Here is a 25757-nt window from a genome sequence, read left to right on the forward strand (position 1 = left end):
CCGAAAACAACCTAATATATTATATTAAATATATTTATAACAATAAATGTCTTTTAAAAATGTAGTCGGCGTATACGCTGACTTTGAAATAAAGTTAGCAATTTACTTTTCTAAATAATTAAATACAATTAAACAAAAGTTTAACTATTGTGTTGTGTTTTTCACTTGTAAGCTGCATATTCACCGCATGAAATGTGTGTTAGCATTGTCAAACCACACATTAGTGTGAGTAAAATAAAAAAAATACTACGGGAGAGCACTTCATATGTGTCCTCATATGCCTTGTTATGAGTATCTTTCTTCACTATCGAAATATATCGTATGTTTATATTTGATTTAAACGCAGTTTTCTTTCGACACATTTAAATCACACGTCAATAGCGCCGTCATGCGAAAATGGGTCTTATGCGTTTCGGCAAGCGTTTGTTAAACCCATCATGTGCTTTTGCGCAGTCAGGCCATAGGCGATGCTGTTCGCTTTAAAATCACTCAATATGTTATGTTTCTCCTTACCAGAAGGAGTGATAGCTGAGTGGGCTATTTATATGATGGGCGCATATGGAATAAGACCCATTTTCACATGACGAGGGTCATTACAAATCTCATTGCGAATTGAAAATGCCACATTTAAGAACAATGCTTTTTGATACAAAATTGAATTGAAAATAGCAAACTTGTTTATAATGGCAGCCTATCCACACATTAAGGAATGATTTCCAGACGTGCTGACCAAGTACGGCAAACATTGTGATATGATAAACGATTTTCTCTTATCGTGACACTATACTATTTCGCTAATGATTGTTTTCTCATCTTGGAGGCGAAAGTGAAATTCTGCGAGATGGATTGTAACGCGTAATTGTAACAGGGCCACAATTTGTGTCGTTTGAGCATACAGAGAGTAGTCCGGAATTCCTTACACTGAACAGTGCTACATCCTTTGAATTGAGCACATACGCAGTGATGTAGCAAAAATTCAGAGGTTGTAACTCGAATCAGCTTATTAAATATTCGAAAATATTCATGCGTGTCTGTTGGCGTTATGTAAAAGTCACTAAGATGAAAACTGAAACAGCTACGCCTAAAAGCGCATGAGTGCTCTATACCTATGTTTATGTTAGCGTTGTTGACACAGTGTGAACTGCTCGGGTAATAAGTAAAGCATAAACAGCAATGTTTATATACTTTTATTCCTCCATATACAAGATACGAAGATTGTTGTATATTTTGAATTTGTATATGGTGTCAAAAATCAAAAGTTTTGTACACGGAACTTTCATTATGAATTTATATTCTTGGTGAGATAGTCATTTGATATAAGAAAAAAATATTCCTTTAATATGGTGACTGCAAATTTTCTTTATATTAAGTTATCATTACCATTTTCATCATACTTTCTATGCTGTCAGAACTTCCAAAAAGCATGTTGTTTTTATTTTGTCTTAGTTATTTCTATGAAATAATAAGGATGATAAAAAGTGCACACAAAACTCGACCCGTGCGCTATGACACACACTTTATAAAGTTGAATGGCGTGTGTTCATTTCAAACTTGCGATTGATTTTCAAAAATGAATTGCGTGTTAAATTATGCAATAGCAAACATCTTCAGTGCCTTCAGCGCTTTGATTTTTAAAGCATGCAGTACATAAACATTATCATACAGCGTTTTTTTTCCCCAAAGGGGAAAGGTACCTGTACCCCTACAATTGGGAATTGTTCGAGTTGTGAAATCTTTAAATTGGGAAAAAAACGAGTCGCGAAATCAATGAATTGGGAAAAATTCGAGTCACAAAATTGATGAATTGGGAACCTTTAAAATGCATGTTATCTATCATTAGGGGCTATATTCTGCATCACAAAGCATTTTAAAATCTAGGTTTTGACAGAAAAACTACAGTACGGTTATGATATTTTGACTATCGTATCATGTCATGTGAAAATTGTGTTATTGCCACTTCAGTTAGAATGTGCCCGTCAATTGGAAAAAATATCTTTCAGTGATAGGCATAAGCACTGAGGTTGCATAAAAAATAATATTAATAATTTTGTTTTAGCCCTTAAAAGTCTTACAAGCCCTGCAATGTTTCATGTGAGTTAAATTAAAAACTTAAACACTAAACAAAAACAACAACAATGGATCTTGTACTGGTTTGACATCTTTTAACAATAGACAGTAGGAATAGTCACACGTAACAAAAATGAGTTTTTAGAGTGGAATGCTTTAACAATAATTTTCAAAGGCAAGTCTTATATTTTGTTTTGATTTTTTTTCAAATCATCAAATAAGATATTAAGATCATCTGCCATTAAATGCTTATGTATATGTTGTAAATAACTATAGGATTTTACACCCATGTCTCATTTTTAATTTTATGTTAAACTTTTATTTGTTTATATCCGTATCCGAATAGTTACTGTCCGGATTTGACACTTAAAAAACTATACATAGAAGTAATATGCGCATTTAACTCAATACGGTTACGTTTTTTTTTAATGTCAACGAAAAATTAGTGTTGAGAAAGTTTATTGATGTAAGGAAGACTGGTCTTAGCGATGGAATTCTTTCACGGGAAATATCGATCACTCGTCGCGGTTATGTAATCCATTCACATTTTACACAGCGGTTAGAGTTGCGCCCCATTTGAAAAGTTTTGTTTACTTTCTACGCAACAATGTCCGGCGAAAATAAATGGCCGAAAATGAAAGGCTCGACAATATCAAAAGATATTTCCAGCGAAAATAAAAGGCACTGGCTATTGGGAACGGCACCTAAAATCGTTCGGAACGGTAGATATCGAGATTGGGAAAGGTCCGGTGCTAAAATTGGGAAGCCTCCGGTAGGCTTTGGGAAAGGTACCGTTCCCCGGTACTAGTTAAAGACAGAAAAAAAACGCTGATGTCTATAATTCGCCTACAGACTTCAGGGTGTTTTTTTTTAGAAAAAGAGGCATGTCTCTGACCTTTTTGTTCTTAAACACATGAACAAGTATGATATTAAAGTCAAAGTCCTAAATTAAGTTGCAGGGGTAGATCTAATAATGGGAAATGTTTTCAACTGGGAACGGGGAACGATGTTAATAATGTGATATCAATTTCATCAGTGTCCGACAAATCCATTGCCCGGAGCCCGGGGGCTACCGAAATTTTTCATGGGGCTACTGAAATTTTCCAGCTGACGCCTGCCAGGCTACTATAAATCTTTAAGAGCGGTAGCCCGTTTTATTGACAGACAAACGCAGAATAAACACGCTGACCATGTTTTTCTACACCGTGTATTGCTTATAATCCGATAACAAAGTACAATCAATTATCTAATCAGTCACCGATCACTTGCGGTAATGTCGTAAACAGTAACAGTGTATTTTAATCATTCAATCAGAATCAACATTTGTCGTCTGCTAATAATATAATGAGAGCCGGTTGGATAGTTGGCGCACATGATGCAACATCATTTCGCAGTTTGGAATTCTTTGTTAACCGCAACAATGAGTTATAGCGACAATGTTTTTGATGTCGTTAAATATCCAAGGACGCCGAACATTAAATAAATCAAAACAATGGCGGATTCTTCAAAACAGTAACGAAACCGAAAATGAATATTAATAAGAACCGTGTGAACGCGGTTAACACCTGCTAATTAGTTTGCATTGTAAATTAATAATTGGATTAAATGACTGTAATCAATAATCCCATATATGCCCAATTTATATTTTTTAAACCAAATTATGGGAGGGTAATATAGACAATAAGAGTCGTAAACACAAACATTTGAAATTTTCTAAAGTGTCAAATGAATTTCGGCATATGGTTCTATTTTAAGATATGATGAAATAAGCTCCCAATCAGGACCGTTCAATTGCAACACACGTATATCACCTGCCACGATTTGCACTCGTTGTGTACAGCTATTTTAGGTTATAAATTCTACATTTAATAAATGAATTTCTTTGTCCAGATAAAAAGCGCGAAAAAATTGGCATGGATGTATTTATTTGTAAATAAAAATTTCGTAGCGGGTAGAACATTGAGATCATTTAATTTCCATTAAAAGTTTCGTTGTGAATTTCAACTAAAGTACCGGGGTATCTCGCGAATTATTTGGCATTGACATTTCCTCTTAACAAAATATAACAAAATATAAAGTAAACACGCTGTATTGTTACCGTTACATTGTATCAGTTCCTTCATTATTGAAACAATTATTGTATTGTATACTGACTGCACACAAGTGTCGTAACATACGGATGCAATACGTAAATTCGGACAGTACTTAAAGTCGGACACAAGTAAATAAATGATTTAATACTCTTGATTTCTTGAAACTTGGTATTTGTTGTTGGGCGATTGCATTGACACGAGTCAATGGTATTGATCATCTAAACGCTTTATTTACGTTTCCAACTTAACGTGCTGTCCGAATTTAAGAACACATACATGTGCACATACATGTAATATCTACCTTTAGTATATGATTTTCTTTGGTTCATTTACATTTAAGTATACAGTGCCTTTACTGTAACATTAATTAACGATATTGACTGTGTACATCAGACTACTTGCTGTTTTATGTATATATATGTATACATATTATGTATATGTAAATGAAGAAATAAAATAAAGATGAAAACCTGCCTCTTATCATTTTGTAGGAAAATTTTATGGGCTACCAAATATTTTTATTGGTAGCCCAGTGGGCTACCTGAAAAATAAGAAATTTGCCGGACACTGATTTCATGATGAATGGGTTGACGATCTAGATCTGCTACAGTATTTGAAGGGAAAGGTGCGGCAGCTGACGATTGTCTACTTTCACTTTCACAATAATCCGACAGTATTAATCGATGTTGCTTACATGTACCTCCGAATCCTGCTGGGTTTCAACGGTTTTTGATGATTCGTTCTTAAAAAATGCGTCAACGCAATTAATATTTTCCGAGTCCGAACGTTTTATTTTGTTCGTGTACGCCAATTGACTTTTTTCTGTTTTAATGTTTATATCTTGGCTTTCACATAACCCAGATGAAAATTCGACTGGTTTCCAGTAATTAATTGACAAAACATCCTTCTTGCCCAAGACCGGAATCCAGTAAAATAGTCACATGATTAATACGATTAGTTGCCCGGTTTCCATGATGTAATTTAAGAGCTATATATAGAATCACTGGGATTCCCAGATTTGAGTGTTCGTCGGGAGAGAGAGAGAGAGGGAGAGAGAGAGCGAGATCGTTGTACATGGTACAAATTGGATAAGTGTCGACTTCCCAAAAGAAAAAAAACATTTCTTTGAGGGTAAAATATTATATTTTGGTGAAAAATTATATTTTGGGCGGGGAAATAGTAGTTTTGAGGGGAAATAGTAGTTTTAAGGGAAAAATTCTGGTAGGGGAAGACGCCGAATATCGGCGTCACTTTCTTAGTAAAAAAAAAAACCCTGATGAGATACACATGCATGCCAAATGTGCTGACAATTGAGCCACAGGGTTTTTGATAAGAATTGACCTCATTACCTTGGTTTTGAACAAACACGACCCAGATTTAAACTTGACCTAAATATTACGCTCATTTCGTAGTAAGATTGTGTCATTATTGTTGCCTCTAGAACAGCAAAAAACGTTCTTTTATAAGATTCGAACTTGAGACCCTGTATCAAAGTCACCCTAAATATTGTTTATATAATCATTTTGAGAGATATTGTTCAAAGGTGCATTTACAGATATGGCCTGTAAAGTGGCAAAAAGCTCAAAGCTGACAGTCCATACACACATTTAACACTGGAAGCTGCCTGATAAAGACATAGGTTTATCAAAGTAGCTTGTTATGAGCATTTTGTGTTAAGGTGCTCTAAAATACAGACAGATGCTCAACTATGTTTTTTTGACAGGAAAGGAATACAAAATAACAGACGCAGCCACTGTGAATAAATGCAAGTTTGATGAATACAGACTTGCCTCCTCTTCCTCGCAGAGGTGTGATCTGGCTGTCATCATTTCTTCACTATCATCATGCTGCTGCAAAATAAAACAAGGCCTCAATATTACAACAGTTCTTTGAAGATCACCTTACATAATATTTATCTACCAATTCTTAAATGATAGTGCCAAATTAAATTTCAAATCGGGGAGGTCACTTTGGCATAGTGACTATGGTGTCCATTTAGCAAGGGGAAGGTCAGAGGTTTGATCCCTTCTGTGGCAGCATTTGCTAGTTCTCCTCAAACACACCAAGTAATGGTTCCACCCAGGACACAGACTCAAAAGTGTTTCTATAAGCCTAAGGATTTAATTGCATTCGTGCTAAATAAATAAAAAAATACACAAGGTTTTGACAGTATCGCAGACAATACAGGATTCCACTAACTTTTGAGTGAAAACCCTTATCATTTGAAACACACACATTCCCTTAACACTGCTCTTTATCGGTCCATTTCTTTAATGTTTCATAATGAAATTTCCAATGTTCAGATGAAGGGCAACAGGTAAGATTGTATGTCAATGCATTTTTCACTACAGCTTTTTGTAACAATACGATTTTTTCCCTCATAACTATTTGTCAATTAGTTTTTGACAAAACACTTACATGATATTTGATCCTATGCATCATTGTACCATTATTGTGCTTTACTATATTGTCCTTTAAAGAGGCCTTTTCACAGATTTTGGCATGTTTTGAAGTTTGTCATTAAATGCTTTATATCGATAAATGTTAACATTGGATCTCAAAATCGCCAGTAAAAAATCAAGAACAAAATTTGAAGAAAAAAGAAAAAAAGTAAACCTCAGCAGGGCTCGAATCACTGACCCCTGGATGTCCTGGAGTAAAATCGTATGACCTAGACCACTCGGCCATGCTTTCAGATACAATGGTCTATGCGTTTTATACTCTATATAAGTAATCCTCGTAGTTTCACAAAATAAAGCGACAACAACAGAACTCTCCAAACTATTAATTAATTTCGCGTTTCAACGCTTTATAGTTTTTAGGTTTTTAAATCGTCAAAAACTGCATATAATGGCTATTTTGGAGCATGGTAAATGTTCAGTATCACTGTTCCTCACAAATAAAATTTACACCAAAATTTATGAATCTTATACAACTTTTTTCAATTTTGTCAATTTGCCCAAACGTGAAAAGGCCCCTTTAAAATATCGCATGATCCATCCCTAGCCCTTACTGTTTTAATGTTACCTTTCATATTGATGTTGTACTAAAGGCGCATTTTTCTATCGCCACCTGTGCGATTTAAACTGAGAGTAGTTCACCTTTCCGGACGGTTCGGGTCGCGTAGGGAATTTGTTAAATACTAAATAGTGGGCGCGCATGCTGATCACGGAAGTTTCCTAGCCATACGGAGCGAAATAGAATAACGTGCGCGACTAAGAATTGATAGCAATGGGTTTTCCCTTTTTCATAATTGTTTTATGTACATTTTATTTTTATAAATCGTTTTATGGCAAACCTTAATTAAAACAAGAGCACCGCCTTGTGGGTGCAGACCGCTCATCTATTTTCTTTTAAAAGGTGAAGGGACTGTCATTTTCAATCACAAAGGAGGGAGGGGTGGAGTGAAGAGGGGTGTATAGTGTGGGGGAGTGGACATTTATTACATTATCTTCCAAAAATGCGGAAAAAAAATTAATTAATCGGGGAGATTGTGAGATGATCTTAAAAAAAAAAGAAAAAAAAAATGAGGGGGGGGGGGGGGGGGGGGGGAGGGGGGTATTGTTGGGTGCGTTTAAAAAAAAAATAGGGGGGTGGGGTGGGGGGGGTGGTTTGTGAGATGATCTGAAAAAAAAAAAATTAGTGGGGGGGGGGGAGGGGGGAATTCCGGGGGGGGGGGGGGGGAGGGGGTATTCTTGGGTGCGAAGGCGGAGTATTTAAAACATAAAAAATAAAAAATACATTTGTTTTTGTTAACCGTTTCAAAAAAAAAATTGAGGCTTGGGTGGGGGGTGGGGGGGGGGGGGGGGGGGGGGTATGTATCGTGTGAGGTTGTGGTTGGTCATTGTGAGATGATCTTAAAAAAAAATAATTGTGGAGGGGAGAATTCGGGGGGGGGGGGGGGGGGGGGGGGGGGGAGGGGGGGATGAGGGGAAGGTATTCTTGGGGCGATGTATGATGGTTATTTCAAACCTAATAATAAAAATAAAATATTTGGTTTTTTTTACTGTTTCAAAAAACAATTGGGGGTGGGGGGGGGGGGGGTGGGGGGGGGGGGGGTGGGGGTAAAGTTATATTGTGAGGGTGTGGTGGTCATTTTGTGCTTTGATCTTAAAAAAAAAAATAGGGGGGATTCGGGTGGGGGGATTCGAAGGGGGGGGTGGGTATAGTTTAGTGTGAGGGTTGTGGTGGTCATTTGTGAGCTGATGTTAAAAAAATTCATAGGGGGGGGGGGGGGGGGGAGTGATTCGGGAGGGGGGGAGGGGGAAGGGCACGGGGGATGGTTTGGGTGGAGTCTATTGTGGTATGTCAGGTAAGAGTAGTTTTGTCAAAGTATCAATCAAATCTAATCATAAATAATTAAGTTATGGCATTTTTAGCAAAATTTAATAATTTCACCTTGAGAGTCAAGGTCATTCAAAGGTCAAGGTAAAATTCAACTTGCCTGATACAGTAACCTCATGATAGCATGAAAGTATTTGAAGTTTGAAAGCAATAGCCTTGATACTTTAGAAGTAAAGTGGATCGAAACACAAAATTTAACCATATATTCAAAGTTACTAAGTCAAAAAAGGGCCATTATTCTGTAAAAATGACAGCCAGAGTTATGCAACTTGTCCTTTTACTGTACCCTTATGATAGTTTGCGAGTATTCCAAGTATGAAAGCAATATCTATGATACTTTAGGGGTAAAGTGGACCAAAACACAAAACTTAACCAAATTTTCAATTTTCTAAGTATAAAGGGCCCATAAATCCTGCCAAATACCAGTCAGAGTTACATAACTTTGCCTGCACAGTCCCCTAATGATAGTTAATAAGTGTTGAAGGTATGAAAACAATAGCTTTGATACTGTAGGAATAAAGTGGACCTAAACACAAAACTTAAACAAATTTTAAATTTTCTAAGTATAAAAAGGGCACATAATTCTGTCAAAATGCCAGTCAAAATACATTACTTTGCCTGCACAGTCCCCTTATGATAGTTAGCAAGTGTTGCAAGTATGAAAGCAATAGCTTTGATACTTACGGACTAAAATGGACCTAAACACAAAACTTAACCAAAAATTTTAATTTTCTAAGTATAAAAAGGGCACATAATTCTGTCAAAATGCACGCCAGAGTTATCTAACTTTGCCTGCCCAGTCCCCTTATGATAGTAAGTAAGTGTACCAAGTTTGAATGCAATAGCATTGATACTTACTGAGAAAAGTGGACCTAAACGCAAAACTTAACCAAAATTTTCAATTTTCTAAGTATAAAAAGGGCACATAATTCAGTCAAAATGCACGCCAGAGTTATCTAACTTTGCCTGCCCAGTCCTCTCATGATAGTAAGTAAGTGTACCAAGTTTGAATGCAATAGCATTGACACTTTCTGAGAAAAGTGGACCTTAACGCAAAACTTAACCGGACGCCAACGCCGACGCCAAGGTGATGACAATAGCTCATAATTTTTTTTCAAAAAATAGATGAGCTAAAAAGATAAAATAATCCTTATCATAATTCAAACTCTACTTAAGGTAAGATTATTATCATTTGGGGTATTTACCATACTCTAGCTGTCTATTATGTGACTTTCAAAATAGCCTCACAAAAGTGGATAATGTAACCTTGACCTTTGAATACAGAGATAATAAAATACAAAAAGTTTCAATAAAAGAACAAAGATCTTACAGGCAACAGTTGGTGCACTTCTTGCATACTTTTCTTCAGAACACCAAACTGCTCCTGGAGATATATTCTAAGAATGCATGCCTTATAACATGATAACAAAGGAATTAAAATGCTGAACATTTTATTGATTTAACACTTAATATAAGGCATAATATATTTAATACATTTGTAAGTTTAATATACATGCAAACTTTACCTCTGCTTTTTAAAGCACTAAGAAAGGCCTGAAATATTCTTATCAAATCATATTTTTACACAAGAGCCAACACTATCTTCTTTTTATTTTCTACTTTTTATTTTCTAAAGTTCTTTAAATGCCCAAATTAACTTGAACTTATATTTAAAAAAAAATAATTAAATTTATTATTGAAGTCAAAAGTGTATATAAGAGGTTTTTTTATCCATTTATAATCTATTTGGTTGTTGTGCAAAATTAAACAAGCGATGTGTTTATGAAACAGTATGTCCCCATATATATGACGTTTGACCTTGAAGGATGACCTTGACCCTTCACCACTCAAAATGTGCAGCTCCATGAGATACACATGCATGTCGAATATCAAATTGCTAGCTTCAATATTGCAGAAGTGACGTTATATGAGCAATTTTGACCCATATATTTGACCTTGAAGGATGACCTTGACCTTTCACCACTCAAAATGTGCAGCTCTATGAGATACACATGCATGCCAAATATCAAGTTGCTATCTTCAATATTGCAAAAGTATTCATTAAATGAGCTATTTTGACCACAAATATTTGACCTCTGACCTTGAAAGATGAATTTGACCTTAACCCATACCACTTAAAATGTGCAGGTCCATGTGATACACATGCAAGCCAACTATCTAGTTGCTATCTTGAATATTGAAAAAGTAATTGCAAATGTTAAAGTTGGAGCAAACAGACCAGATAGATAGATAGATAGATTTATTTCAACATAAAATGCATAGATTTACATGGCAGCATGTTATATACACACAATAAGTAATAAAAAACAACCTGCATGTATAAACAAAGCCATGTCAATCAACATTATACGTTAAGGATTGCACAATAAAGGGTTTGCAATTAAACCCTTATTTCCATTGTGGTCCTTTAACAACAGTATATTATAGTGGTGCGGGACATAAAAAGCTCTACTTCACATTAAGAGTCCCATGTATTACAAAACTAACAATACAGTGAATTGCAAGCTATTTAATTTTTGAGTTAGGTTTCATTATTAGACATCCGCCTTTTGTTTATTGGGTTGAGTTTTAGCCATGTATAAGACACTGCCCCAACCCCTGTCGACTATACTTTTCAACAATCTTGAACCTTGAGACAAATGTTCCAAGAATGTTTTCATGACTATTGGTTAAAAATGTGCCTTCAATCGTCTCACATTGCAAAAACTGACAACAGATGACACAAAGCGCCCCACAAACGCCTGTCAAAAAAGCGATCATAAAAGCTCATAATTGGCAAAGTGAGCTACATATAAAACATTGATCTTTATATTACTTGTAATGTTACAATACTTAGCTTAAAGGCTCCTATCTTGGCTGCATTTAATGAAAATTGTATTATCTTAAAATTGCACACATATTTAAGCTGCATTTCCCTAAAATCTACAATATACCAGCTTAAAAAATTATTTGAGTTCAGCATGGCAAAGCTTTTATTTGTATGTTAATCACTTAACAAGAAATTCTTTATTAAATAATGAATGAAGAAAAATATTTACCTCCATTTTGGATAGAGCTGCATTTTGCACTCGCTTCAGTCTGTTACGAAGAATAAAAGAAATTATCTACACTATACACTTCAATACAGGTCATTATATTGATTTTTATAAGTAAATCATCTGTAACAGCCACAACATCAACACACGAGATTAACATAGTATTAGGTTCATAAGATAACTCATACCTCAAGATTTCTCAAAATTAAGTCCGCACAAACATTTTGTACGCCAAGGCATGACAAATTGTTTATCCAGGAGCATGATTTTATAAACTAAGGACCAGTACCATGTTACACTTTTTTGTTTCCGACAAAATATAATTGTATAAATCTCATAATGTGACCCAGTTTTGATTTTGGCTGTGATATTGAGTAATTAAGTAGACAAAAGTTATCATAAAGTTTCATAAAGATTGGGCAATAAAAAGGTCTCTTAGAGAGTTCACAAAATTGTATACCACATATGACCTTGATTTAAACTCTGCTGAGAAATAATTGGCATACATTTTCTGACCATGTTTCATGAAGTTAAGGCAATCAATCTACCCTCCATAGTGTTCAAAGCGTTTTGTTCTCATTCGATCAAGTGACAGAGTTTTTGACCCAAAGAAACCCTGTTCCAATTTAGAGCAAACAATATTATTGCGACATATATTCCTATACATTTTTTTATGGAAGATAAGGCTATAATATAGACTCCAGCGTATTCATAAGCTTTCCTTCAATTTAATCACATGACCTAGTTTTTGACACTGCCCACCAAACAAACTATATGGGACCCATGTGTGCACCTATGGGTATGTATGTATGTATGTATATGGGGCAGCCCAGATGGGACCCATGTGGAGCCCGGTTGCACTCCCCATCTGGGTCCCATGTTGGCAGCCCACATGGGACCCATATAGGTGCCTATATGGGCCCCACATGGACAGCCCTTTTACACAATATGGGCTGCATACCGGCAGCCTTTGTACTCAATTCGGGCTACATACAGGCAGCATTGTACTAGCGTTGGCTACAAATGGGTGGAATTGTATTCAATATGGGTCCCACATGTACACAGTGCCTGTGACCCAGTTTGGGGATGTTGTGCTGAGGTTTGATGAAGAGTGGGAAATTAATGTCTCTATATTTTATTTGAATCCATTTGACCAAATTAAGGTTTTAACTAATTTAATATACCATTGGAAAAAATGTTCTAAGCAAGTTTCATGAAGATGCTAATTTAATGTGGCCCCTAGAATGTTCATAAGCTTTTTTTATTTAATCTAGTGACCACGTTTTTGACCCCATTGTGACAGTGTTTAACTTGGCTGAGATAAGAAGAGGACATGCGATCTTGTGATGATGATTGACAATGGATGCAACGGACAAGAAGCGACTTATTGATTACATAAAACTTAACATGAGGAATGGAAAACACAAGAGAGCCAAATACCCTATAGGTTTCTCACATGAGAACCATGGTAGATAAATTGTTCTCACCACCTTCAGCGATGTTTGTATGAAAAATGTGACTTCTAACCTTGTTGTTGTACCCAAACATTTTCAAACTAGACTGAGATATCATTGAAATAAAGGCTATGATAACATTTTAAGCTGAAATGACTTAATGACCTACTTTTTTTAGTTTATGTGAACAATGTTGAACAAGAGGGCCATGATGACCCTGTTTCGCTCCACTGCTAAAAAAAGGCTGAAACGAATATTCTCTGCATGTGCAAATACTTAAATATAGGCCCTATTTAAGCATATGTACACTTTTGTAACCCCCTGGGCTTGGTAAAATTAACCCCCAGGGGCATAATTTGAGCAAACTTTGTAGAGGACTACTATATCTCACTACATGTACATACAAAATATGGTAGCCCTAGGTCCTAGAATTAAAAACAATAATATCTTAAAAAGTTATCACAAAATAAGCAAGATATAAGCGTATATAATGTTCAATTTTCTGACCTGCGGGTCAGGGTCAAATTTGTCCCAAAGGGCATAATTTGAACAAACTTGGTAGAGGACTATAAGATGTTACTGCATACCAAATTTGGTAGCCATAGTCTGAATGGTTTTCGACAAGAAGATTTTTAAAGATTTTACAAAATAGCGCTTTATAAGCGTTTATTCAATTTTGTGACCCCCCAGGGTCAAAGTTGACCCCAGAGGCATTATTTGAACAAATTTGGTAGCGGTTTATTAGATGTCACTACATACCAAATTTAGTAGCCCTAGGCCCAATGGTTACGGACAGAAAGATTTCTTAAGTTTTCACAAAATAGGCCCCATATAAGTGTATGTACAGTTTTGTGACCCCCCAGGCAGGGTCAAGTTTGACCCAAGGGGCATAATTTGAACAAACTTGGTATAGAACTATTAGATGTCACTACATACCAAATTTGGTAGCCGTATGCCTTATGGACAAAAGAATTTTAAGTTTTCACAAAATAGGCACTATATAAGCATATAATCGATTTTGTGGCCCCCAGGGAAGGGTCAAATTTGACTCCTCGGGCATAATTTGAACAAACTATGTGGAGGACTATACAATGTCACTACATACCAAATTGTGTAGCCCTTGGCCCAATGGTTATGGACAAGACATTTTTTAAAGTTTTCACAAAATAGGCATTATATAAGCATATGTTCAATTTTGTGACCCCCAGGGCAGGGTCAAATTTACCCCAGGGGCATAATTTGAACAAACTTGGTAGAGGACTATAAGATGTCACTACATACCAAATTTGATAGCCCTAGGCTGGATGGTTATTGACAAGACATTTTTAAGTTTTCACAAAATAGGCCTTATATAAGCATATGTTCAATTTTGTGATCCCCAGGGGCAGGGTCAAATTTGACCCCAGGGGCATAATTTGAACAAACTTGGTAGAGGACTATAAGATGTCACTACATACCAAATTTGATAGCCCTAGGCTGGATGGTTATTGACAAGACATTTTGAAGTTTTCACAAAATAGGCCTTATATAAGCATATGTTCAATTTTGTGATCCCCCGGGGCAGGGTCAAATTTGACCCCAGGGGCATAATTTGAACAAACTTGGTAGAGAACTATAAGATTTCACTACATACCAAATTTGGTTGCTCTAGGCACAATGTTTATGGACAAAAAGATTTTGATAGTTTTCACAAAAGAGGCCTTATATAAACGTATGTTCAATTTTGTGACCCCCAGGGCAGGGTCAAATTTGACCCAGGGGCATTATTTGAAAGAACTTGGTAGAGGACTATAAGATGTCACTACATACCAAATTTGGTAGCTCTAGACCCAATGGTAATGGACAGAAAGATTTTAAAGTTTTCACAAAATAAGCCCTTTATAAGCATATATATATACATCCATGCATAAAAATTTCCGTTTTAATTCAAGTACAAATTTAATAAATGTTATTCAAGTAATACAATTAGGAGCTTAACTTACTCGTTGTAGGGGGCTAGAGATTCTCGATGTCCCGGGTACGGGCTCAAGTACCCTGTGGACCGGCGGCTCCTGTTCCGTGGCTGGCAGGATGAGCACATCATCACAGTATGAAACAACTTGTTTCATACTGTAATGATCGCAAGCGTTGCTCATCGCTGCAGCGTACCCCTCTCTTGCTTCCAGCCATGCAGATCTGAAAAGGAACACATGTGTATGAGAATGCTGAACGTCTTATAAGGTATCACTGCGGCTAAGGATGGTCTATAAAACAACACATGTCAAACGCCTATTTATAATTGTAAAATGTGGCACTAATAAACATCAATAGCTTAACATTGGCGAAACTGAAGTTATATTACAACACAAATGCTATCTAATATAACAGCAACTTACGTTCTCAATGTGGTAGGAGGCAGGGGCTCAGGGCTTGGGGTTAGCTGCAGAGGCTCCGGGCTAGAGCTAGAGGTGGAGCTGGAGTTTGCCTGCCCTGGCTGGAGTGAACTGTCAGCTCTCATCATCTTTGCAGCCAGCTGTTTTCCCCTAGGGGACCTTTCCTGAAACACAATTATGCTCATTGTTATGCTGTTATTTAATAACAAAATATAATATTACAAGTGTTATAGGATTAGGTGGACAGACAGACCGATCGACGGACCGACATATGCCAAACAATATACACCCTCTTTAAAGATATGTTTAACAAGTTCAAAGATGCTTAGATGCACTTGACATACTCTTGCAAGTATAATATGTAATACTCTAAATTAACCCGAACATCAACGTAATGTAAAGCGTTGTCACGGGATAGCCTGTGCAGTCTGCATTTGCTGACTACACAGGCTAATTACTCTTATACTAAACTGGACCTACTAAACAATGTAGCTAACCATAAAACCCTGAATGAGCCAATGAAATAAAATGTTATATTTATTTACAATTAACCAACCAGTGTATCACGCAATGGCTGACTACACAGGTTAATTTCTTTAAATATTATATAATATTAAACAAACACTTATATAAAAAAGCAGCAACAACAAAACTGAAAAGGTAGATAGGGTACCCTGGCTACCCAGGGTACCCTGGTATTATAGGGTACTTTGATTAACCCTCACTGGTTAATAACACAGGCTAATTTCTTTATTAATATATTTATTCAATAGTAAACAAACACTAATATAACACCAAAAAAAACTGAAAAGGTATATATGGTACCCTGGCTACCCATTGTACCCTGGTATTTTAGGGTACTCTGGGAAGCCTGCACTGGCTAACTACACAGGCTAATTTCTGTATATATATATCATTTAATATTAAACCTACACTAATATAAATAAAACATAAAAAAAACAAACCCTGAAAGAGCCAATGAACTCAAATGTTATATTTAGTTACAATTACAGATTTATCTCATAATTGCTAATAACAGACACATATTTTTAATTCTATTTCATTACTTTTTGCATATATCTTATTAAAAATGGCTTTGTTTGAACCTGTAGTCATTGTGTAAGTAATATTTTACCTTAATATGCATTCATCTATGATTTTATTGGCACAGAAATTGTTTCCTATCATGTCAGAAATTGTTTCCGTGTGAGCACCGTACATAAAAATGCTGATTTCATGATAGGTACTAGTTTTGATTAATTTAATTAGAATTATTACCATAGAAACCAATTTACCAAGCATGAGCGCGATGATTCACGAGTCTATTAACAATCGAATCAAATAGCTGTGTCCGAAAAACCACTACAACAATACATGTCTGTTCGAAGAACGCGCGTATTAACCCATTTATGCCTAGCGTCTACAAAAAAGGCATTGGCAAACAGCGTAGACCCAGATGAGATGCCACATGATGCAGCGTCTCATCAGGGTCTGCGCTGTTTTCTTAAAGGATTACTGTAAGAAATATTCTTTATAAAGAAATTAATACACTAGACATCCCTAATTTTGGAAATAAATTGATCAAATTTAGAAGGATGGGAAAGTCCACTAGGCATACATGGGTTAATATTTCAAATATGTACGGTTGATTCGTGTTTGGCCATATACTCGTATATCTTCATATTCTTTTTTTTATATTTTTGTTCTATAGATATATGGTCAACAATATCTAATAATGCGAAATAAGCCACGAAATCTGGCGCAACGTAAATGATTTGCATGTGATGCTGCTAAGAACTGTTAAGAAAATGGCATTTGCTGTCTCCTTGATATAACTCTCTATCTTTCATCATCCACAACAACAATCAACGCCATATATCTTTTTTATAGATAATTCTTGCTACTTTTGACTTTGAAGGATGACATTGACCTTGACCTTTCTCCACTAAAAATGTGCAGCTCTATGAGATACACATGCATGCCAAATATCAAGTTGATATCTTCAATATTGAACAAGTTATGGCCAATGTTAAAGTTTTTGGACGGACTGACTGACTTACTGACGGACAGTTCAACTGCTATAAGCCACCCTACCGGGGACATAAAAATAGCATCAGTTATTATGTAATGAAAATAATATTTTACACTTAAGAAATTAATTTACTTATGTCTGTGTTTGAAAACTGTTAGTGTGAATTGAATATGTAGAAGCAAACATACACTGTTCACATCCGCAGCCTTTGTTTTCCTCTCCAGTAAGCAAACATACACTGTTCACATCCGCAGCCTTTGTTTTTCCTGTCGAGGCCTCTCATATTGATTTGAGCTTGTGTGTCTACAATGATTTACCATCATCACAATCATCACGATATTCTCTATCTTCACCTTTCATAGTATTTATCACCAACGTCATTATTAATATGAGCATTTTCAGAAGCATTTGATCAAATCACCAGATCATCCGATCGATATAATTGCAATAATCGGTCAATACCCATTCGTTTCACTTTGGTAATATAAGGATTGCTCATGTCTTGTTACTGATTTATTACTTTGAAACTTGTGATTATTACACTCATTGTGTTTATATTAACATTGTGTATTACATGCTTGTGATAGGGATAATATGATAATACTTATGATGGCAGCTTAGATATTTCAGAAGATGAAATCTTGATGACGGAGAAAATGCAGATGGCGATGATAGTAGTATGATGGTGGTGTTGTTTATGTTGATAAAAGAACATGGCGAAATGTATATATATATATATATTGCAATTGTGCAATTGTGGTACTTGTTTTACCTTCCTCGCTTAAACTCCAAAAAGAAGTTGATGGTGGTGTCGCTTGTGGAGTTTTTACTGAAATAGGAATGATAAATACATTAGACAGTATTTGAAAAATGGAACAATAAGAGTGTTATGCACATTAAGATGCTAACCTTTGACAAGAAGGAACTAAAAAATTCTGAGACAGTAGATAATAAGCATTAAATGACACATAAATATTCCATTTCTAGGAACACTTTTGTGACCAAATTTTGATAATTGAAAACATTTCAAACACGGAATGCTTATGTACAGATTTTAAACTTTAAGAGTCATTTATGAGAGACAAAACTAGTCAGCCAAAAGTGGGTTGTCTCTTTTATATGAGGTTGTGTAAACAAAGATCAAGGGGTCACTCGTTAATTATTTATAGATCCAATCATAGAGATTCCAAATGACAGCTTCTGAATAATATATTTATTGGACGAAAAGTCAATCCTTATCATCATCATCCCCATCATCCCCATTATCATCATCATCATCATCATCATCATCATCATCATCATCATCATCATCATCATCATCATCCCCATCATGATCATGATGATGATCATCATGATCATCATCATCATCAGTGGACCATGATGGAGGACAGAAACACAAAAGCTCATAGTGAGCACTGTTCGGGTAAGCTGGAAATATAGAGAATACTCGGTCGGTGCCGAATAAAGCAAAGTTTATTTTGCGAGGCTTAGAAAATCTGAACCACGAGCCTTGGCGAGTGGTTCAGATTTTCGTGCCGAGCAAGATAAACTTTGCTTTATTCGGCACCGACCTAGTATTCGATTTATCCCATCAATTTTCTTAGTCGTAAATTATTTCTTTAAACATAGAATAGGAAAATCGAACTAGACGGAATCCCAAAGATATTTTAAGCAAACATTGTTTCATTATTTTAATCGTGTCGAGCCTAATACATTACAAAAAGATCAGTAACCAACCTGTTTTTTCGTTTATCATACCTCTACGTCCCCGATTTTTAAGAAATAATGAAAAAAAGAGACACTAAACAACTGCATCTTTAGCGTGAAACAACATGCATTGTGTCGTATGACGTGTTAATAATGACGTCACGAGTACGCGAACTTAATATTTGTAAATAATGTTTATTTGCTTTTTGAGTTGCATTATGTGTTAAAACTATATTACATCTTGGTATTAAATTGTTTGTTTTGTTGAATCTGATTCGATTTTACTAAAAATGATTACTTTATAGTTGATTCCGAGTAATATGAACATTCTTCGCCGCGCGTGACAGCTATATTTCAGCACTGCTGAAATAAAGGAAAATTTATTCCAGTGGTTTATTTCGACAATGCACGTCAGATGATGGGATAAAATAATAATCTTAAAACCACTAGGATTTGATTGCTTGTCTTAAAATATTTGGTTGTACCGATTTTGCTTTCATAAAGTTAAGGTCATTTGATATTCAACAATGTTAAAGGCCTTGGACAGTATCTGAAAGCATTAAGGAAAAAATACAAAAGTTTAAGTTCAAAGAAAATTCCTTAGTCCAAGGCCCATAACTTTGCCAAAAATCAATGAACCAGAACAAAACACGGACTTTAACAGAAAGTCATGTAAATAGACTCAGACACCAAAAATCAGCTCAATATCTGGAAGTTTTTTGTCAAAAAAACTAGGGAAAATCATTTATCATAGAGAAAATTACTAGGTCCAATGCCCATAAGTTTGCGAAACACTGTACCAGAGCAAAACTCACACTTCCCCTGTAAGGCATGTAGATAGGCACCCAAAATCAGCTAAATATCTGAAACAGTTTTGTCCAAAGCCCATTACTTCGCCAAATATCAATGGACCAGAACAAAACTGTCATTTCCTCTGTAAGTATTATAGGAAGACTCAAATAACAAAACCAGCTAAATATCTGAAAGTCCTTCGTAAAATAATTCTGGAAAACAATTATTTGATGGAAATGTTCTTGGTTCAAGGCCCATAACTTTGCCAAAATCGATTCACTGGAACGAAAATCACACTTGATCTGTAGGTATACCCATGTCCCAAAAATCAACTAAATATCTTAATTATTTTGTAAAAAAATCTCCTGAAAACAATTATTATAGAAACAAAATCCTTAATTCAAAGCTCATAACTTCTCCAAAAATCAATTGACTGGAAAATAGATCACACTTCATCTAATAGTCATGTAGGTAGACTCACATAGGCAACAAGCCATCTTTTGATAGGGCACGATGTACGAAGACACCTAAACAGGCAGGCGGACCACATAAGCTCACCCTGAGCACTTATAATTTACATGTAAACCTTGTTATTGGACGCATGTGATTCTTAGTTACCTCTAGATTGGTAAGGAGTTAATATGCGACAAACCACAACAACCAATACTCAACAAACGACACAAGACGCACAAAAGCTCATAGTTGTTAAAAAAAGCTTCGGATACTTAGTTGTACTGAATTTATTCTTTGATCTCCTAGGTGTCTTCTTACATTTTTTATCAGGTACGGCATTTCTTGAAGGGCTGTCCAGCTTCGATTGCCAAGATTTGGACGGCTTATTTACCGACACGGAAGATGCTGATTGAAATAGAATATTCAAACAATTATAATCACAAAATGTCCTTGTTTAATAAGCTTTCAAAAAGGCAATCAAATGGACCCAGTTTAGGTAATAAACATGTATACATATACTTTAAATGAAACTTGTTCCTGGTTATTCACAATTATAACACTATAAAACAGTGATTTGCAGTGGCAGTTTTTGTTACTGAGTTGGTGATCAAGCTGACTTGTTGTTTTGTCTTTAAATGGCTAGTACAATAGTTGGTACATCTCGCAAGAAACTTTTTAACTGTTTTTCATGGTGTGTTGAATTGGTTTAAACAAACTTGACTCATGAATGTTGCTCCCAGAGTATTTTTTTAAGATTTGACCTGTTGACCACACTTTTAGACAAGTCTGGCCCAGATTATAAATTGGCCTGTATTTGTCAAGATTAACAATCAGGCACAGATGCTGCTGAAATAGACAATAATAACAATTATTGTGAAGAAAATGTTTATAAAGATTTTGTTGCCGTTTTTAAGTCTACCTAAGTGCACAAGTCAACTTCCTTCACCTAAACAGGCACATGCCCTTATATTCAGAGTTGTCATTATGATTGTAAACAAAGGATTATTTTGGAAAAGTAACCGATTCGGCTGGGGGTCAAGGGGGCCGCCTAGGCCCCCTTGTATGTCCAGGGCAAGGCCCTGGTTAGGTGGGTCAGGGTGGCAAAGCCCCCCGACCGAAAACGAATTATAGACATTTTAGGGACAAAATACTGCTATTCTCAGAGCACAAAAAGTTGAAATGAGGTCTAAAAAGAATAGAAAATTTTAAGATTTTCATATGTTTAGTATACTGTACATATTATAATGATAGATTTTTGCATGTTCCAATTCTATCCATTACTCGATAATCCAGTATAATTACGATTTCTTTTTTTCAAAACCAAATTACGGCAAATATTGACAATAATGTCGTCCGCCATTTAACGCAAGTGCATATACAAATTGAATTGTGGGATTGGGGCATTCCCATTTAACATGCGTGAATCACGTGACGCGATTTGAGAGCATTGAAAACCGTTTATATTTAGTAATTACGACAAATCAACGACTCAATCTTAACTGTTACATGTACCTCCTTTCAGAAAAGTAAGCGAAAGTGAAAGCGAAATTCTGAGAATAAAAACGCGTCTTTCTTTAAATTTTAACAAGTACTTTTCATTCCGGATCATGATATAACTTGTCAGGTCATTCATGCATGTAGACCTATATGTATGCATAGTTTGGCAATCTCAAAACACGTTATTTACCGACTTATTACATTATGTGTTATGCCCATTTGTATAACAAAATGTATTATTTAATTGAAGTATTTTCAAAAGAGCATTTTTTAATATGTGGCAACCTTTTCTTTAACTAAAAAAACTAGTTAATTACGCTCTACAGTGCTACATTCGTTAAGATGCGGTCAGTAATAATCTATGAAATATACAGCTATTTGATACAATTTCACGTGGGGTCGGCGTGTATTCGGCTGCCTGAGCGCTGATTGGTTGACGTGCTTACCAAGAAGAATTTGATCGACAGCTGGAAAAATCAATATTGGCCTATCGCTGAGAAATTCATTGAAAACAGTAGCTCTTAGGCGGAGTTAATGGACTGACTGAATGGGCGTCGCTCTACTATACTACGGTTATTTCTCGTCAATTATTGTCGGTTTGCGTGATCAAAACTTCCGATAGCAATTTTAAAGATTCAGGAAAAACAACCGATTTTCTGGCGATTTTAACCGATGAATTCGATCGGCAATCAGTTAATAATGACAACCCTGATATTACTCTTGCAGCCTGTGGAAATGCCAACAATAGACCCAGTTTAGGTTACTACATGCAACACATGCAAAAGATATCAGTCCGCACACTTTTCCCATACAATTAGAAGGTGTCTGTACTGAAACTGGCGGTCCTTGTTTAAGAGAAAAAAATATTTGTAAAACCGAGTTAAGTTTGAAAATGAAAACAAAACTAGGGGTATGTAAAAAAATCGAATTGGTTCATGTTAACTGTACTTCGATAAACTTTAAAACATTAAATTAAATCTGATTTTACACACAATCATACTTGGTATCTGTGCTAGTGGCGTAACAAACCCTAAATGCTATTCTTAGAACGAGACAAATATACCAATTTATTCTGTGAGTTGGGCGACATAACAAGTTTGTTATCGGCTGAATTCAATTTAAATGTTTTGAATCCAGGTAATAATCGTTAATCCGATCACACTACATTGCAGTAACCTTTTTCACTTTGACATTTGTATTGAGTTGTTCACACAGTTTCAAAATTACAAAAAAATATAAAACAAGAGCACCGCCTTGCGGGTGCAGACCGCTCATCTATTTTCTTTTTAAAGGTGAAGGGACTCTCATTTTCAATCACAAAGGAGGGAGGAGTGGAGTGAAGAGGGGTGTATAGTGTGGGGTTGTGGACATTTATTACATTATCTTCCAAAAAAGTGAAAAAAAAAAAAAAAAAAAAAAAAATCGGGGGGGGGGGGGGGGGGTATAGTGTGAGGGTGTGGTGATAATTTGTGAGATGATCTTAAAAAAAAAAAAAAAAAAAAAAATCAAAAAAAAAAATTTGGGGGGGGGGTGGGGTGGGGGGGTGGGGTGGGGGTATAGTGTGAGGGTGTGGTGGTCATTTGTGAGATGATCTTAAAAAAAAAAAAAAAAAAAATTAAAAAAATTGGGGGGGGGGAGGGGGGGGAGGGGGGGGGAGGGCACGGGGGATGGTTTGGGTGAAGTCTATTGTGGTATGTCAGGTAAGAGTAGTTTCATCAAAGTATCAATCAAATCTAATCATAAATAAAGAAGTTATGGCAATTTTAGCAAAATTTAATAATTTGACCTTGAGAGTCAAGGTCATTCAAAGGTCAAAGTAAAATTCAAGTTGCCAGGTACAGTAACCTCATGATAGCATGTAAGTATTTGAAGTTTGAAAGCAATAGCCTTGATACTTCGAGTGGATCGAAACACATAATTTAACCATATATTAAAAGTTACTAAGTCAAAAAAGGGCCGTAATTCCGTAACAATGACAACCAGAGTTATGCAACTTGTCCTTTTACTGTACCCTTATGATAGTTAATGAGTGTTCCAAGTATGAAAGCAGTATCTATGATACTTTAGGGGTAAAGTGACCAAAACATAAATCTTAACCAAATTTTCAATTTTCTAAGTATAAAGGGCCCATAATTCCGTCCAAATGCCAGTCAGAGTTACATAACTTTGCCTGCACCGTCCCCTTATGATAGTTCATAAATCTTGCAAGTATGAAAGCAATAGCTTTGATACTGTAGGAATAAAGTGGACCTAAACACAAAACTTAATCAAATTTTCAATTTTCTAAGTATAAAAAGGGCACATAATTCTGTCAAAATGCCAGTCAGAGTTACATTACTTTGCCTGCACAGTCCCCTTATGATAGTTAGTAAGTGTTGCAAGTATGAAAGCAATAGCTTTGATGCTTAAGGAATAAAATGGACCTAAACACAAAACTTAACCAAAATTGTCAATTTTCTAAGTATAAAAAGGGCACATAATTCTGTCAAAATGCATGCCAGAGTTATCTAACTTTGCCTGCCCAGTCCCCTCATGATAGTAAGTAAGTGTACCAAGTTTGAATGCAATAGCATTGATACTTACTGAGAAAAGTGGAACTAAACGCAAAACTTAACCAAAATTTTCAATTTTTTAAGTATAAAAAGGGCACATAATTCTGTCAAAATGCACGCCAGAGTTATCTAACTTTGCCTGCCTAGTCCCCTCATGATAGTAAGTAAGTGTACCAAGTTTGAATGCAATAGCATTGATACTTTCTGAGAAAAGTGGACCTAAACGCAAAACTTAACCGGACGCCGACGCCAACGCCAACGCCGACGCCGACGCCAAGGTGATGACAATAGCTCATAATTTTTTTTCAAAAAATAGATGAGCTAAAAATGCAATGGTTGCCCCTAGGAGGTTATCTGAATGTACATACACCTTCTATTGGAGTTTTCACATGATGACTTTGATTTTTGCTGCATCGCAGCAAGATTAAAACCAAATTATGTTAAGCTCGTTCTGACTGAGTTTCAAATTGAGTCATTAATGTGGCTTCTATAGTGGCATCAAATATTTGACCTGGTGAACTATTGAATGAACAAGGGCTGTTTGTAAAACATGAATGCCCCCCATATGGGCTGTCCGTTGTAGTGGCAGCCATTGTGTGAATACAATTTTTGTCACTGTGACCTTTACCTTTGACCTAGTGACCTGAAAATCAATAGGGGTCATCTGCGGGTCACGATCAATGTACCTATGAAGTGTCATGATCTTAGGCAAAAGCGTTCTTGAGTTATCATCGGAAAATCATTTTACTATTTCAGGTCACCCTGACCTTGACCTTTGAACTTGTGACCTCAAAATCAATAGGGGTCATCTGCAAGTAATGATCAATCTACCTATGAAGTTTCATGATCCTAGGCATATGCGTTCTTGACCTATCATCCGAAAACCATTTTACTATTTCGGGTCACTGTGACCTTGACCTTTGACCTAGTGACCTCAAAATCAATATGGGTCATCTGCAAGTCATGATCAATATACCCATAAAGTTTCATGATCCTAGGCATATGCGTTCTTGAGTTATCATCCGGAAATCATTTCACTATTTCTGGTCACGGTGACCTTGACCTTTCACCTAGAGACCTCAAAATCAATAGGGGTCATCTGCGAGTCATGATCAATGTACCTATGAAGTTTCATAATCCTAGGCCCAAGCGTTCTTGAGTTATCGTCTGACAACCACCTGGTGGACAGACCGACAGACAGACCTACATGAGCAAAGCAATATATCCCCTCTTCTTCAAAGGGGGGCATAAAAATAAGGCGTCTAGATAGGCAACAAGACATCATTTGATAGGGCACCATGTACGAAGACGCCCTAAACAGGCGGACCACAGAAGCTC

At 36.0% G+C, this 25757-nt stretch overlaps 1 long non-coding RNA gene across 9 annotated transcripts in view; it reads right to left on the reverse strand.

Moving 5' to 3' along the window:
* Positions 1 to 5930: 5930 nt before the first annotated feature.
* The window catches only part of LOC127833330 (uncharacterized), a 92066-nt gene continuing 72239 nt past the window's right edge, over positions 5931 to 25757 (reverse strand). For 5 of the 9 annotated variants that reach the window (XR_008027357.1, XR_008027353.1, XR_008027356.1 and 2 more), the window contains 8 exons: positions 20689 to 20775; positions 18191 to 18247; positions 17607 to 17721; positions 15390 to 15550; positions 14997 to 15189; positions 11564 to 11603; positions 9835 to 9888; positions 5938 to 6010 (listed from right to left, as the gene is read on the reverse strand). This is a non-coding gene — a long non-coding RNA (uncharacterized LOC127833330). Of the gene's footprint in view, positions 6011 to 9834; positions 9889 to 11563; positions 11604 to 14996; positions 15190 to 15389; positions 15551 to 17606; positions 17722 to 18190; positions 18248 to 20688; positions 20776 to 25757 lie in introns of all 9 variants that reach the window. The other 4 variants (XR_008027358.1, XR_008027359.1, XR_008027350.1 and 1 more) reach the window with 3 other exon arrangements.

The sequence above is a fragment of the Dreissena polymorpha genome, chromosome 6, assembly GCF_020536995.1.
Source record: "Dreissena polymorpha isolate Duluth1 chromosome 6, UMN_Dpol_1.0, whole genome shotgun sequence".
Lineage (NCBI taxonomy): Eukaryota > Metazoa > Mollusca > Bivalvia > Myida > Dreissenidae > Dreissena > Dreissena polymorpha.